This window comes from Lissotriton helveticus, chromosome 2_2, assembly GCF_964261635.1.
Source record: "Lissotriton helveticus chromosome 2_2, aLisHel1.1, whole genome shotgun sequence".
Lineage (NCBI taxonomy): Eukaryota > Metazoa > Chordata > Amphibia > Caudata > Salamandridae > Lissotriton > Lissotriton helveticus.
The window spans coordinates 158,834,059-158,852,273 of NC_136060.1; the positions used below are offsets into that span (position 1 = coordinate 158,834,059).

Sequence of the window (18,215 nt, forward strand, 5' to 3'; positions counted from 1 at the left end):
TAAATTCTGTTTATGCTTCTCTTACCTCGAACTCCTGTCTAACACATTTGTCCAGTCCATCCTCTGCAGTGTATGAGGAGTAAAGCACCGCCCCCGGTAATGTGCCAGTTTTCACTTCCACATTTAATCTATGTTTGACAGTTAATGGAAGGGGCTAAAAGAAGCACAGTAAATTTGCAAGCTTCCGGACACCGGGATCACGAGATGACATGGCAGCACGTCCATGACGCAGTGCCGGGTGTCTCGGGGCAGGCTAGGGCGCTAAACCATGTCTCTCTGCCAGACACCCATTCCATGATGTCACAGAGGGCTGTCGTGCGCAATGAAAGACAGTTGAAGAAGAGTTAATTCGCGCGCTTCCAAGCATCCATTCTGAGGTGAGATGAGCGCACCTGTAAACTGCCACAGTTCGACGGTTAAACAGTAAAAGACTCCGTGACTGAGGTGATTTTCCATTATCGAAACAGTTGCTCGTCACCAGCACCAATTACTGTCTTCCACTTAATCTCTTTAGCACACGCACAGCCGAACTCTTTGAAATACATATGAAGTTTGACAAAGATGTTAATTACTGCCTCGCGCTAGTTTGAATATAGCAGGACAGAGTTGTTCAACATGAAACCAATTTAACACGAGTCCGGCAAAGTTGTAAGTGTAACAGTATGCCCAATAACAAACAGCGTAGCGTCTCTGTGCCAAAATGTCAACTTTCTCTGTAATAAAATGTTCCACATTCTTTTCCGGTAAAGGAAGAATGCAACACAGACAATACTAGTCTAAGCAATATTCAGTATTCCCTTCAAAATGCACAGTTTGTTTGCTTTCACTAGCGCAATGACTATTTATGTTAAATAAATGTTGGTTGCATAGATAGCTATTTATTCATAGTATTCAAAGGAAAATATACAAGCCTGTTTCTACCTCCAATGGGAATGTCATCTTGACAAGGAAGTCTTTCAATCTGTTTTTTTTCTTTTTTTTTTATGAAAGCAGTGCTTCTTACTGCGTGGATTCTAGGTTGTAGCTAGATCGTGTAAATTAGATCCTCACGAACCACTCTTTGAACACCATAAAAACAGTAGAGGGAATTCCTTTATAGTAAAATACACATGAAAAGGGTTTAATATGTCAGTTACCTCCAACGTTGTCCCTCGCTGATTTAAAGCAGAAAAGCCTATTGGCGATATCAGGAACACTGTAGATGAAGGCACGAGGAATGTGGCAAAGGTTGTAGCCTTTACGCAGTAGTTGATGCCACCACAGAAATACGTCGTGAAACATCACAGCAGCCACACTTGTGCAACCCCATTCAAAGGTCATCAAAAGGTGCACAAGATCACACATTGCAGGGAGCAAGTGCTGAGGAGCACACAGCTTTATGTAGTAAAAAGGCATATCGTTCAGCAGCCACATCTTACCAGTTCTTTTAAAATCAAGATGAAACAACCAGGTGTCTGTAAGTTGTAGAAAGCACGTGGCAGTGTAGCAGACTGAGATGGTAAAGCCAAAGTCAAAAGTATGTAATGTAGATATGCACAGCACGCCTTGGCTAGGGCTGGCCACTGGTGGGGCTTAAAGGCGAAGTGCTTTGTGCTTACTTGTTTCTTGTTGTCTTCTTTTTCTTTTCTTTGTACTTCTTGTTTCTTCCATGTAGTTGTCTTCATTGTACTGTGTAAAAAACGCTTTTTTCTTCTTTCCAATTATAACCTTGTTGTGGATACCTCCCCTTCTGTAAATTGTGGTTGTTTCCACTGTAGTTTCTTTATTTGCGCCATCTCCAGGTCCACCTGTGTTCGCCAGGTACCTTAGATCCACTTGTAGCTGTAGGTTCGTCACCTCGTCGCCATAATATGTAGTGAAGAAGGTCCACTCAGGAAGGTAGTATTTGTAGATGATTTATTTCATGAACATAACAGGTTGCAAGGTACAGGACATCATGGAGGTATGTGGTAGATTAGAGCCCCACCAGTAGCTGCCTGTCAGCTGCTCAGCCCATGACCAACTGTCACTCTGCCTCCCTCAGTCCCAACATTCCGAGGCATCATCAGACTCCAACATTCTAATAAGTCAGAGCACAGGCGCTGGCAGAGCAGGGCTGGTAAAACACCTTACAGTATAATATGCAGGATACTACACACTGCTATCGAGTTTCTGTTCTTTTGTGCCCCTTTTATGATGTTTTGCAGAAGGGTCAGATTTTCGAGACCTTCATGAAGCCTTTTTGTCTCATATTCAATTCAATGGAAGAAGTGAGTCTTTTAGTTAGTATTTTCGTGAACAACTTCATGAACGCCGTACCGAATCAGTACATTCTTAGGTATTTATATTGACCGGTTATTTTAAATACTTTCTGGCACTCTTCTCATCGATAACTAAGACAATAAGATTCTGGGCAGCAGTCTTGGTTGCCTGTTATGCACGATATACAGGTAATTCAGGCCAATCTTGTCAGGCCCCACTGCTTTCTTGATATCCGATTCATCAAAAGCTTTAGGTATTTTAAGCAGTGTAATTTCTTTACACAGTCTTCCAATTTCCCATTCATCCAGTATCCAATCAGTTGAGATGAATTTGGGATTTTTCTTGTTTTCTTTTTCAATTATGTCATTATAATATTGGAAGATCTTATACTCACTGATTTGGCAGGTGGCATCTTCTGCCCCATCAGTGATTATCCTGGCAATTTTCGTTTCGTCTTTTTTAAACATTGCCTGGTATTATTTGCAGCTTCCCTTTGCTTTTGCATAATTTTTCTTGTGTGTCCGATTGAGCCTTCCATTTTTCTTATCTTTCTTTGCTATCATGTTCGGTTCTGAGGCAATCTGTTGCTCCTCTTGAGCAGAGTTCATAGGCTCATTATTGGGTTTGCTCGTTGTTTCGTTACGATTTGCTGGTACAGGACTTGAATCATTGGTGTTTTCTGAGATATAAGTCACTATCTCGTCCATCAGATCCATAGCAGCATCTTAATGCTGAATGTTTTTGGTGTATTTCTCGACTTCTGTTCCTCAAAGTTTTTTATTTTTGGCGCTCGTTTCCGATTGATAAAGTCTCTGCGCCTTTTCGATGTTCCTTCCACTGAAATCTCTGGTTCATCGCAGGAGTCATTCTCAGAGATATTGGATGCTTGCAGTACATCCTTTGCTGATTTTTTGCTCTTATCTTTTCTATCTCTTCTTTTTACTGCAATTTTTTTTCTGTTTTTACTGTCAAAATGCGGAACCATCAGTGCATTAATGTTTCTCTTGTTCTCATACACTTTTTCCAATTCTGCTAATAGCAGTATTTCTTCTTGTGACCATAGTTTTTATGGTTTGCTGCTTGCTAGAGCTGCTAGTCTAGCCTCATTTTGCACTCTTGGATGCGCATGCCAAGCATGTTGTGAAACTCCAATCTTTGTTACGAATCTGAAGTCACAGAAGCTGCACAGGAATTGCAGCTTTCCTTTTCTTCGATTGCATTTGGCATAATGGCATGCAATGTTATGGTATTCAGCTTCTTTGTCACATTTTGAGCAATATGTTTTGAGATAGAAGCCTTTATGCTTGTTAGAGACATGTTTTCTTAGTTCTTTAAATGTTCCCAAAATGTCTCCACACAAGTCACAATTATTCTTTTCGTTTGGGTATTTCCAATATGTGACTTTCTTTGTGTAATTATTCAATTCTTTGCTGACCTTATACACTTCAGGTAGATTTTCACAGTTGGTTGTAACAATTTCATTCTTGGCTGAGGAGGCCACAAATTCAATGGTTTTGCTGAGGTCTACTGTTGTGTCTTCGTCTGCTACTGAGGGAGAACTAGGTACTATATCATGACCTGAATCGTTGTTGCTTGTAGCATTGTTTGAAGTAGGTGCTGGGTTGTCAAAGTCGGTAAAGAGGTTAATGATTTCTAGAAAAGACAGCACCTGCTTTAGCCATCATGACTGGGTTTTAATCAACAGGAAATACTTAATCTGGAATTGTGTTTGTTTGCTTCGCCATTCCTCACTATCAGGCTCGCCGCCATGATAGAAACTGGTTTGGCCTGTCTCTATAGACTTTCCTATGAATAGTCAAGCACTATAGTGGCAGTTACCCGTGGGACCATTGGGAGGTAAAGGCCACTACAACTGAGAGTAGGTTAAGAGAGTCATAGATACTCCGATTCGCTGCTACAAGTATCTTCAACCTTGCTCCAACTAAGGGCCAGATGTAGGTAAATTCAATTTAGCGAGTCCTTGATAGCGATTTATACTGAACCGCTTTTAAGGACTCGCTAAATTGAATGTAGGTAGGAATCGCAAAAATATTTGCAATTCCTTAATATTACTTAATTTCGAATCGCAAATTGAGTTTCGCAATCAATGAATACCATCCCATTCATTCCTATGGCCAAGAGGCCCATAGGAATGAATAGGATTTGCTCCCGCAATTTGCGAGTAGCCAAGAGGCACTTGCAAATTCCGGGCTCAATTACAAGGGTTCCAAAAGGAAACCCTGTTGTACCCCTGAAATGTGCATGTGTGCACATGTGACGCACATACATGCCCTAAGGGCATGAATGTGACCCACATGGCACTTTTAAAAAAGCCCAAAAGTGTTTTTTAAAGGAAATAGCTAAGTACCACCAACTTAAAGTTGGTGGTAATTAGCGATTCCTTAAGGCTAAAGAGCACTTTCTTTTGTGCTACTTACATTGCATTTAAGGAATCGCAATTTGCGATTCCCTAATGCAATTGCAAAATAAGGAATCGCAATTTTTTGCGATTCCTTATTTTGCGAGTAGGTTTAACCTTACCTACATTGCTCAGAGCCAAATTTGCGATCACAAATGCTGAAATTCTGCAAATTTCTGCGTTTGTGGTCGCTATTTGGCTTCCTACATCTGGCCCCTAGTACGGATTTTAGGGTAATATTCAATAAGGAAAAAAAGCAAAATTAGTATATTCGCTCAGCTTGACTACTAGGATTACCTAGTGCTGTGACGGAGTTGGACCTGGTCAAAAATCTTTCTAATGGCAAGACAAATTACAGTTTTTAATTTACTCAAACATAATTTCCATATCTTTGAATATTTAATACTATGTACACAATCTATGCTGTGGACTTTTCAGATGAAAGCATCAGTGAATAATAATAGCCAACAATAGAATACAACGTTCTGTTGACACAAAGGTATAACACATATCCAAAATTGAGAAATTATATGTTTAACTCCCACCTGATGACTCCCTTAGATCCAGAGCAATCTTGAATCTAAAATCCTCAATAAAATTTGAATTTTTGGAAATGTCTGTAACTGGTTATTGACTTAGGTAGGAATCTGCAAACTGAAGACACAGTTGAGATGTTTACTTTCCTCAATTAATAGTAGAGTATAATATGTATGTTATCAGAATGACCAAATTTAAGTATAATGGGCCTAAAAACAATTGGTCTCATTATGATGTCAGTCGGAAAGCCATCTGACAGCCTGTTAACGACTTTCCGCTGCACATCAGAGCGCTCCGTCCAACTGCATTATTACAATACCAGCGGTCAGAAGGAAACCTGCAGGGCGATACCGCTCTGTGTCGGAAAGTCTAGTGCCTCATCGGGGCGACGTTTGGAAATGTAATGCCTAAAATGCAGCAGAGCCAGCCTAGCCTCACCTCTGATTACAATTTTGCTTTTCGCCTGCCCTTTCACAACAGTCAGCCTGCCTTGAAATGGCAGGTGGTAAGTGACTTTGGGGGCCCTAGCAGTGACCACTTCACTATGGGGCCTGGGGGGCACATGTGGAGCCCCCCTAAAATCCCTGCACAGTTTGGCAGGCACCGTGCCTGCCACACGGTGTAGTGATGTTAAAACTCTGCATTTTGTACAATGCAGCTTGTGCTGCAAGCATCACCACAAGCTGCAATGGAAAAAACAGCAGGATCTGACCGCCAGCACAGCGATCAGTTCATAATCAGTGAAGTGGGAACTCAGACTCCTTGTCGGCTGTTTCGCTCACGCTATGGTTGCCAGTTATACACGCATCTAACCGGCATTGTAATTAGCCCCAATGTGTCTTTAAATGTTTTGACATTACACAAGAGGCTATGTCATTAGTGAATTCCCCTTCCCCCGTAATTGTTTATAGTCAAAGGCCTCTGTACTGTTTACTACTATTCCTGAGAACAAGATCAAATATATAACTTCAACAATTTCTCCTTCTATATTATTGTCCACTATTCACTTTGATAAAAACAAATTAAGGTGCTGAATATCTTGAAGTATCATTACCAGCATGCAAAAAACACAATTGTAGCTGTATAGTTGCTTTGGGTTAGACTGTACCACCAATTCCCATAGCAGGTAGTCTTGACGTTTCACTGCCTGTAGGAAAGCCCCTTTGAGACATATGAATGGATATGTAAAATATTAAAGGTTGTCCATCAGAAGTAATGAATAAGAAAGAATAATACACCATTGTCACAAATAATGATCAAATTTAAAAACTAAATTAAAATTAATTTTGTGATTTCTTTTTCAATATTAGAACTTCAGCATAGATAATGTAAACTTGTTTGGGGAAAGGATACCTCCAATTTCTCAAGAAGACTTTGTAGATATGAAGATTTGTTGTCAGTGCATCATAAACTATAATTTTCTTTTTAATGGGTTTAAATATCTGTTGAAATTATATCACAACAGTTGGAAAAACACCATCAGCAAGACAAAGGCAATAAATGAATGTTAGTTGTACTTTAAGAACCACTTTTCTATCATTATAGTTCTTGAAAAATATAGTGTGTTCAATTAACCTAACTAATAAGATAGACACAAAAATGAATTCTCCATAACACGCAAGTACCCTGGCACAGCTTTAGAAGAGTCTTTTTGCCTCATCCTGCAACTATAACCTAATGTTACCCTACACAGAATTTTAATATAGAGTTTTACAATCTCTTTCTAGAGGTGTAGGCCAGTGCTGTATCCCAAAACACAATAGAGAATAAAATTACCGAAATTTTAAATGGTTTCCCGCAAGGCCTGTGGAAAGTATTCCAAGATGAACTGCGTCCTTCCAAAAGACACTTCATCCAGTTGCCGTAGTTCACTGAAGGAAGTCTCAACTTCTGGCGTAAATCAGCAGAAATACTAATTGCTGGCAAAAAGAGATCGCAATGTTCCATGTCAATTGCAATAAGTTGTTGAATCTTCATTGAGCGAGCAGCGCGGTTGGCAATAAACAAACGGGAACCACTATAGAGAAAGAAAGGAGCAGCCGCCAACCACAAAATGGCGACACTCCCAACACAGGTTGTGTGCGCAAATTTAACAGGAAAACTCAGGAGGATCTGCCAAACTTCTTGTGCTTCTGGAAAACTCTTGTTACTGGAAAGACTGTTCGAAGGCACAAGTCATGCAAGGCAGTAGGATGACAACATGCTGCAGAGTGGTAGAATATCAAACACCCGGGCTGCAGGCTGTCCTGCTGATGAAGGACACTGGTGGGGCTGGCCAGGTCTTTTCCGTTGCGGTCCCTTTCCCTTCAGGATTCAGTACTCCAGTTCCAATCTCTTTAGTAGGCTACTTAGTTCCAGTATCTCAAGTAGGGTTTACACACTCTTCCTTGCTCAACGCGCAGGTTCTTTTCAAATCGTCGCCAAAAATGTTGTAAACAGAAGGTCCTTGAGCCAGGTATACAAAACAGGATACGTTTATTTGAGCTTAGTTCTAGGTTAAGTTTCAGGTAATCAAGTAGAATATAGCAGAGCCCCACCAGGAGCAGCCTCCCTGCTGCACAGCCTGCCTGCCATCAACTGCCGCTCCACACACAAGCCAGGCACTCAAAAATTCCATGATGTCACCAGGCATTCTACCACTCACACTAGCTGAGCAACAGGGAAGTCACAGCCAGGGAAATGAAAGACACAAGTCGATTATAGCAGTTACCCTACTCAGAATTTTAATTTCAAGTTTTACAATCTCTTGCTCGAGGTGTAAGCCAGTGATGCATCCCAAAACTCAATAGAGAATAAAATTAACACCATTTTAAATGCAATATTGAATTTAGACCTCTCTTACTATTTCCCGCTCTCACATATCAATAATGTTCTATCCCCCGTCTGCTCATGAAAAGAAAAAAAAAGGTTGCACGTACTAAAAGAATCCAATGAACACCAGTATTTGTGGGACAAACAACAGTTTCCATATTTTCATGAGGTACCTGCACAGAATAGAATGTGGTCATGAATAATTATGCCTGCCATCCAAACTCCATACATAAACACTTACACGAATACAAAGGTATGAATGGCTTTTCAATCATAATTCAAAATTTACAGTATTTTCTTTAAACACAAGCACACACCTTTTGGCATTGGGGCTTATGCTGCGACCCATAAAATTGCCAAAATGCATGTTTCCGACCACCTCTATGGCTGTCGAATCCTAATTAGGCGGTCGAGACTGCTGACTACCTGTCGGTCAGTCCCTTTACCACAACGATGCTGGTCAGACGCTTGTCCGTCCGGCATCATAATTATGGCCATAATATCAATACACATCCAACTTATTCCCATTTCCATACATCAACATAATGTTCGATGGTTTGCTGCTTCCACTCGACTTATAAGGCCTCAACATGTCAATATTGTGCGTTGTACATAAAGCTTGCATTAAGCATTTAACACACTTTCCTTGAAATTCGGCGATAGTGTACGGTTTTGTAAATTTATGTTAAAAAATCCCTCCTTTTCTTGTACTTCTGCAATTTTTCAGGATCACCTGCTGCTGTCCTTCTGTAAAGGTGAAAGGCTTGGATTTCTTTGTAACTCTTTTTTGATTTTTCTTTTTTGCTTTTCCGATGTGAGCTCAATCTTCTGTTTTGTCTGCTTCTGCAACTCAGCTCTTTTTTGTTCTTTTCGTCAATAATGGCCGCATAATCTGTTTCAGTTGTAAAATAAACTCAAGCTATTAAAGGAAAAATAAAAGTCAATCACTTTTTCATTATAATCACTATATTTAAATGATTGTGAAGAATTTAAAAATAAAATTTTGTGAAACGGGACTATACATTTAAAAAAAAAAAAATCGGGATTTATCATAAATAAATCATATACAAAAGCAAAGTAACAGAGTGAAATAGGATTTAATAGTTGTCAAAACTTCAACAGTACCTGCAAATTAATCTATATTTAATTACACAAGATGTATGCAGATTTAAACATCGATAGGGGTAATTACTCCGAAACGAATAGAACATTATAACAAATCTTCAAATTTAAAATACAATCATAAGATCATACCAAATCCTCCTCTACAACGTCACTTGGAAATCTTGGTTCACGGCAGAACACTTTTGTTGTGGTATGTGGCTTCGAACTTAAAGCAAACAATGCATGATCCAAAAACAAATCCCAGTCGTTTTGATGCTCATTTACATACTTAGACAGTGTGTTGTAAAAATAACAAAAAAATAAATGAGTACGTAACATGATTGTTACTGACAATGTATAAACCAAGTTCCTTTCGCTTTTAAACAAATATTTTCAATTACATTTATTTCATGTAATCTTCAAAGTTTCAAGTTACTTTTAACATATTATTAAAAACCAAGGGCATCAGTGAAAAGTGAAAGCGGGAACGTCTGACAAGGAGTCGGTTGCCCCGCTGCGCTCATTCGAATGCAACTGCCTGCACAGCATTCGCTAAGTTTATACTTTCCATTGCGGCTTGTGCTGTGCACTGCACTATGCGCCGCAATAGAAAGTGTACACTTTAAAAACATCCCTGCACCGTGTGAGCCACACGGTGCAGGGATGGTTTTTTTTTTCCGTTTTTTTTTAATGTAAATTCAATCGTTAAATGATATTTTAATATCGGTAACAACAAAGTATATGCATTTTAACGAGTCCTCCAACTGTTCATGTCCTTTTCAATGACTATTCGAGTTTTTGGAATGCTCACTGACATTCTGAAGGACGGAGACACTTTCAGGCTCACCGCTCCGACCAATGCTCTCATTGGAGCATCAGAAGGATGTGCCATCACCTCTCTCCATTCTGGTGTCTCTCGGAGGTGGGAAATTACTCTGTCAAAGGGCAAGTCTAGACCTTTCAACCCCCAAATCTTTATGTAGTTGCGATGTCCTGGGTAGCGATACCTTTTTGAGAAGTTGCAACTTATGGCCTCAATAAGCCAATGATCAACACTCTGTCTCGGAGGGGAAAGTTGACGTTGCGGGGAGCTAGGTGGAGCAGAGGAACCGGCATCAGATTGTTGAGGCTCTTGTAGATATCTTGTATGTTTGAGAATAAAGCCTTCAAGAGACTGCCAAAGTTCGAGTGCTTCTGGAGAATCTCCTATGGTTAAATTGTAAATTCCCTTGGCTTTATTAAGGGTATCCTTGAGAGATCCATCACTCCCTCGGGATATGATCATGTCGATTAGTTCTTCACTTGATGGGATGCCCCATTCTTCCGCTGTGAGGGGGCGATATCGGACGCTTGGCCGTTCTCCTGTAGCAGGACATGCAGATCCATAAATGACGGGTGAATCGTCGGAGTCCCAGAGATCTCTAATAGCAGCTTCAGGAGATTTGTCTTGGGTTCCTTGGTTTTGACCCATGGGCACCTCTTTTTCCTCCTCAACAAAAGGAATTGTAGCAACTTCTACGGGTTCTTCTATGAAGGTTCTTGCAGTAGCCGCTCTAACTTCGTCTACTAGGTTCATGACCCGATTCCTTCATCTAGGTTGAATAGGCAGCCTCGGACTTGACTGGGGTTTATGACGTCTTTCTGTATTCTAAACAGTGTTCACGGTGCAGGGATGTTTAACCCAGGCCACCTAGCAGACAGCCAGGTGGGAAGTAGGCCATCCTAAGGGCACCAAAAAACACTTTACTCCTGCCTTTTCATGGCGCGTGAACCCCCATGAAAGGGCAGGCAGAAAGGATCATTGCAATCGATACGGCGGTGCCTGAGCCGGCACCGCCCCTAATGTAGGGATTACCGATCCTCCGATCACCCGTCTAGCTCCGGGACAGTCGCTCTGCCTGCTGCTGCCGACTGCACGCATTATAATGCGTCGGTCGGACCACCATCAAAATAAACCCCAAGTAACTTGCAAACTTAAAAACATTTATTATTTCGTAAATAGATTACTGTTAACATGTGTAAGAAAAAACAGATTCAGAATTAGCTTTACCTTTTAGTGTTAGCATTAGTATGCTCATCTAAACTGTTTGTCTGTAATCGGGCGGTCAGAGCACCAGTTTGACAGGGGCTAGATCCAGTCAAAGCCACCCCACCATGAGCCTGGCTGTCCTCAGACCGCCAGACTCTTAATAGGCCCCTAAGACAGTTACCAAATTTAAGAATAGTTAATGGAAGGAAACACTGTACATCTAGTGAGGAGTTTTACTCTTTTGTTTGGAAAAAGTTGTGTGTAAAATGTCATCTTGCCAAATACTCTTCTACTGCGCTTCCAGGTATCTTTATCCTGACATTTACAATCTTTTTTAATAAAAGAAATGTCTGTATTTACCATTAAGTTTCCATCATTTTGCCTGAACTTGTCAACAGAATCAAAATGTAAAATTGAGGTAAAATAGCATATCTTAACACAAAACTCAAACAAAGTTAAACTTATGTGGGGCATCAGGTACATGTTTCTAACTCCTCCCTCCCCCCAAAAGCAATTTCAGTCACATATATGCTTAAAAATAAGGGGATCACTAATAGGACGATATCAAAAATTTGCATCCATAACATATTCGCAATTAACTGTTGGTGTTGATATGCATACAAATTAAAACATGTGAAGAGATAAGCATGCTTGCTGTTACAATAAAGTATTCACTGCTGCAAGTATCTTCAACTTTCCTCCAACTAAGTACGGATCTTATTGGTGATATTCACTAAGGAAAAAAAAGTTAATTAGTATATTCGCTTAGCCTGACTGCTAACATTACATAGTGCTGTGACGGAGAAAGAACTGGTCAAAAATCTTTCCAATAGCAAGTCAAATTACAGTTTTTACCTTACTCAAAAATCATTCCCATATCTTTGAATATTAAATACTATACAATGTTTTTGTTGTTGTTTCAATATTAGAACAACAAAGTAGATAATGGAAACTTTTTTAAAGTCAATCCACTCCGGGTCCCCCACATCTTCAACTGAGCCGCCGACACCATCGTACCCATGCCCTGCAACACCATCAACCACTCCCTGACGAACCCCTAATTCCCCAATGACTGGAAACACGCCGACCCTGTCCTGAAGAAGCCCTCAGCGGACCCCACCGACCTTAAGAACTGCAGACCCATCTCCCTGCTGCCATTCCCAGGGAAAGTCATTGAGAAAACCATCAACAGCCAACTCTCCACCTTTATCGAAGAGGACAACACCCTCAATGCCTCCCAATCCGGCTTCATAAAAACCACAGCACAGAAACCGCCCGCCTCGCCGCAACAGACGACATCCGCTTCCTTCTGGACAGAGGAGAAACAGTAGCCCTCATGCTCCTCGACCTCTCAGCAGGGTTCAATACAGAATTTCACTGCACCCTAATACGCAGACTCCATGATGCAGGGATCTGTGACAAGGCCCTCGACTGGATCCATTCCTTCCTGTCCGGCAGAGCGCAGAGGGTCAGACTCTCCCCGTTCCTCTCAGACCCTTCACCAACCACCTGCGGAGTCCACTCGGGGTCCTCCCTCAGCCCCACGCTCTTCAATGTTTACATGGCTCCGCTCACCACCATCGTCAGAACCTAAGGACTCAACATTGTGTCATACGCAGACGACACCCAACTCACCCTCTCCTTATCCAACGAACCCAACACCGCCAGACACAACTTTCAAGAAGGCATGGAAGCAGTCGCCAAATGGATGAAAACCAGATGCCTACAACTCAACACCGACAAAACAGAAGTACTCATCATGGGCCCAAACCCCAACGCCTGGATCTACACCCGGTGGACTCCGCCCTCAGAAGCCCACCAACCCCCAAGGACCATGCACACAACCTTGGAATCATCCTGGTCTCTGAGCTCAAAATGGACCACCAGATCAACTCAGCCTCCTCCTGCTTTCACACCATCCACCCCCTATGTAGGACCTTCAAAAGGATCCCCCACTACCACAGAAAGACAATCGCTCACGCCCTCGTCTCCAACAGACTTGACTACGGCAACGCACTCTACGCCGGAACAAACAAAAACCTCAAATGCAAGCTACAAAACATCCAGAACGCTGCCGCAAGACTGGTCCTCAACCTGCCAAGACACTGCCACATCTCCCAGCACCTGCGCACACTCTACTGGCTCCTCATCGAGGCTAGAATCACCTTCAAGATATTCTCCCACGCAGACAAGGCCCTCCGCGACACCAGACCAGCATACCTGAACAGCTGACTCAAATTCCACACACCCCACAGGACCCTACGATCAGCCCAGCTCTCCTACGCCGTGGTCCCCCACACCAGAAAGACCAAATCGGGAGGATGCTACTTTTCCTTCCTGGCGGCCAGAGCCTGGAACGCCCTTCCGCTCCACCTCAGACAGACAACATCGCTCCCCATCTTCGCGAGAAACCTCAAAACTTGGCTTTTCGACATCCCCCCTCCTTGATGGACTGGAACGTGCACCCCCCCTCCCTCCCGCAGCGCCCTGAGACCCTTACGGATTAGTTGTCGCGCTTAACAAACACGGGATTTGATTGATTTGGGGCACGGATACCTTCAATTTCTCAAGAAGTCTTTGTAGATCAGTGAATCATAAAATAATTTTCTTTTGAATGGGTTTTAATATCTGTTGAAATTATATATAAAACTGTTGGAAAAACACCATCAGCAAGACAAAGGCAATACATGAATGTTGATTGTACTTTAAAACCACTTTTTCTATCATAGTTCTTGAAAAGTAAGATGCCTTGAATGATAGCTAACTATTGAAATACACACAAAAATGGATTGTTCATAACACACAAGTACCCTGGCACAGCTTTAGAATAGTTCTTCTGCCTCATCCTGCAACTATTACCTATTGTTACCTTACTCAGAATTTTATTATTGAGTTGTACAATCTCTTTCTATGGGTGTAAGCCACATCCCAAAACAAGAATAAAATTACCCAATTGTTATATGCAGTATTCAATTTAGGCCTCTCTTACTATTACGAGCCTTTGCATATCAATAACGTTCAATCCTCCGTCTGTTCATTAAAAGATTTTTTTTAAAAAGGTTGCACTTACTAAAAGAATCCAATGAACACCAGTATTTGTGGGACAAACAACCGTTTCCATATTTTCATAAGGTACCTGCGCAGAATAGAATGTGGTCATGAATAACTTTGCCTGACATTTAAACTCCATACATAAACACCTACACGAATACAAAGGTATGAATGGCTCATAATTCAACATTTACAGTATTTTCCTTAAACTCAAGCACACACATTTTTGGCCTTTTGGCATTGGGGCTTGTGCTGCGGCCCAGAAAATGGACTAAAGGCATGTTTCTGACCACCTCTATTGCGGTTGAATCCTAATTCGGCGGTCGGGACTGCTGACTACGTGTCGGTGTGTCCCTTTACCACAACAATCCGGTCAGACGCTTGTCCGTCCGGCATCATAATTATGGCCATAATGCCATTACACATCCAACTTTTTCCCATTGCATAGAACAACATACTCTTCGATGGTTTGCTGCTGTCGCTTGATTTGTAAGTCCTCAACATGTCAAGATTGTGTGTTGTACATAAAGGGAAGTTGCTTGCATTAAGCAATTTAACACGCTTTCCTTGAATTTCGGCAATAGTGTACGGTTCTGTAAATGTATGTTCCACAATTCCTCCTTTTCTTGTACTTCTGCAATTTTTCAGGAGCACCAACTGTCCTTCTGTAAAGGTACAAGACTTATATTTCTTTGTAACTCTTTTTTCAATTTTCTTTTTGCTTTTCCTCTGCAAGCTCAAAATTCTGTTTTGTCTACTTCTGCAACTCTGCAGTTTTTTTTTCTTTTCATCAATTATGCCCGCATAAACTGTTTCAGATGGTAGAATAAACTCAAGCTATTGTTGTGTAGTTCCTAAATACTTTATACAGGATCTGCTCATTTGGATAACATAAACTCTGGGGTTTGTGGCAAACTGATTCTCTGAACCCCCACCGGATACGTTAGCCTGTCTGGATCAGCGAGCTCACAGTGCCACTAGAATCTCCTCTTATCGGGGAGAGAATAGTTCTTGGCAATCTCAGAACATGACAACCCTGATGCCCTAGGATCAGTGAAACAATATACTACCTTTCCCTCAGCCACTCATGCTTACTTATTTTGTCTCAGAGATGCACAGAATAAACATATCGGGCGTTTGTCAATAAAGATTTACTGAACAGTTTTTATTCTTGTGTAGAATCGATGAGCTGTACAACCATTAGACAGTAGCAGAGATATATGATTAGAAGCACTAAGAAAGTAAATGGATGGTATAGGTCTACAATTTTGTAACAATGATGAATACATACAAGTATATAAAATACATGATAAAAAGTGTGTACTCCTACGATGCCTCCCTAACTAGATGTACCTAAATGTACCTGACATCTGTGTAGGTGTTATGCCAAGAATCCCTCTTGGATCTAGTCAACCCCCTTACCTGAGAATAAACGAATATGGGACCCCATCCTAGTCTCGATGTGGACACCACCGAGGGATGATAGACTACTGGGAGCGTCTGCATGCAGGAACCTCAGCGTCTCTGACAGTGCGTCAGCCAGGAAGTCTTGGCCTCCTCTGTCTTTCTAAGCAAGACATGATGTATATATACCCATAGGTCTCCCCAAGGGTCCTACCTTGCTGTTACTGTGTCGGCCTGAAGAATGACATTAGGCCTGAACTTTATACAGAGATATTAGTCCTGCTGTGCCTCCAAGAAGCCTCATGCATAATGTATGAGATTCGAACTAGGGAAAAACCTGCATTCTGAAGGTCAGTCCCTATGAACCGTTATGTATGTAATGTAGGGAAGGATATAGGTGAAAGGTTGCAACGTTACATGTGCGAATGGAATATAACACTATTAAAGGAAAAATAAAAGCCAATCACTTTTTTTCATTACTATCACGTCAATTAAAAGCATTTGAAGAATTTAAAAATAAAATATTGTGAAACAGGACTGCATAATGAAAAATATGCATTTATAAATAGAACCTAACCCTCTATATATATATATATACATTTAAAATATATATATTTATCAAGATTTATAGTAAATAAATCTTATGCAAAAGAAAAGTAACAGGGGGCGTGGCTTGGTGCCCGAGCTGGATGGACGCGCTCGGGTGAAGCTCCGCGGCTTACCCGGGAGACTCTGCACTCAGCAGCGGAGTGCAGCTCTGTTGGAGGCGGGCATGGACACCGGAGGATTCAGAGTACACCCGGAGGCCCTCGAAGTTTCCTTTTGTGGCAGCAAATATCCTTTTTTTTCTCCACAGTAAGTTATTTTGCGGTTCATTTCTATTGCGGCCGCCATTTTTTAAATTTATCGCGCGTATGCGCTATCCTCCACAGTGATGCTGACAGGATACCCATATATAATGCTACCCAAATGTGACACAAATGCGCTAAACAAAGTCAATTTAAGTGACAACTTGATTATTTTCAATGAGGGGACTGTGGAATTCAATGAGGAATATTCTGCACTGAACTCTATTTAAATCTCCTCAGAGCAATCTTCACAGCGGCCATTTTACGCTCTCATTTTGCCCTCATAACATTCCCTTGAGCTATCAAACCCCCCTTTTCTGGCACAATACCCTTTTGCTTTCAGCATACTCCATTTTAATGCAAGCTGACTTTCCATCATCTGGTAATATCTGCTGCAGCACAAATATATTTTTTGCTCCATAAATGAATTGTTTCTGGAACATGCACTTTTATTCCGCCCACATTAATGTACTGGATAGGACTCGCAGTCTGGTCGACAACTGTTATCTTCTTTAAAAACTTCTTCACCTGTTATCGGCAGTTTACTCACATGTCAAAGTATTGAGTTTTCTCTACATGAATCCACCTATTTTGGCGCGGTTTCTATCTCGTCGCACTTGATCCTCATTACGTCTGCTCCAGCACGGAGTATGCCAAATGTGATTTATGTTTTTAAACTATAGGGTTTACGTCCGTTTCGGGGGCCCGGTAGGACGTGCAATATTTTTTCAAAAAGGATTACCTGGCCACCAGTTTTGGAACTGCTAGTTACTCATGCAGATTTGTAAATACAACGCATCACGTCATTGCATTATACTTTCACAATTGTATTGATTCAACTTAATTTCAAACATTCTTTCATTTTTTTAAAACATGAAAAGAATACACATTTCATTGATTTTTACATTCCTCATGAATAAATGTTAATGAACACATAAAAAACTGGACAATTCAAAAACTTAAACATGACGACAATCAATTCAAATCTAACGATTAATTCAAACACTTACACCAGTCGGTGATTCAAACAATGCCTGTAAGCGCTATGACATTAAGTGTTTGTTCAGTTCGTTGAGCGCTTCAAACAGGTATACTGCGGGGACAACTTTCTCTGGAGGTGATTTGCTCTCGGGGTATATTTCATGTAGTGGCACCCTCTCTAGAGCTTCAATTAATGTGGATCCCTCAAAGGCAAAATATTAGCGTGCCGACACGTTTCCAATCCCCCTCTGCTTCAGGGGATTATCATCAGGGCTTAGACCACGGTGTAATCTTATCTTCTTTGCTGAAATTCATTCTCCTAATGGTATTTTCTTAGACACTGGAGTCTTCGTGTTTACTTGCGATGACTCCCACCTTGTATCCTTCTTTGCGGTTTAAATTGAGCCAAAATACTTCATTGAGGGCTTTACATTCCACCTTGTGAATGTTGTAATCCTTTTTCAGGGTATTTCTGGCTCTTCTTAACGGGTTATGACTTCCTGATGGAAATTTAGGCGATATTCTTCAAGCTTCACTTGGCACTTGGCATCTCTCCACAAACATTCACAAAAAAAAAAAAGGGATTTATGGGCAGACTAAAATCATCAAACACTCCACTGTCTAAACCAAAGAACATTTTTGTAAAGAACTCTAAGATCTTTTCTGAATTCTCCAGATTAGAAAATTCTCTGGCATCCTCTTCTCAGAGTCTAGAACCAACAATGGAATCCTCTCCGACAGTTCTAGGGAAATCCAATAATAATCGACTTAAAAAAGGATCCACCATCAC

The 18,215-nt window shown here is 41.1% G+C and overlaps 1 long non-coding RNA gene across 1 annotated transcript in view; it reads left to right on the forward strand.

Annotated features, from left to right (window-relative positions):
* Window positions 1–233: 233 nt before the first annotated feature.
* LOC144821772 (uncharacterized) overlaps window positions 234–18,215 on the forward strand; it is a 106,927-nt gene continuing 88,945 nt past the window's right edge. The window contains exon 1 of the long non-coding RNA XR_013608425.1: window positions 234–444. This is a non-coding gene — a long non-coding RNA (uncharacterized LOC144821772). The remainder of the gene's footprint in view (window positions 445–18,215) is intronic.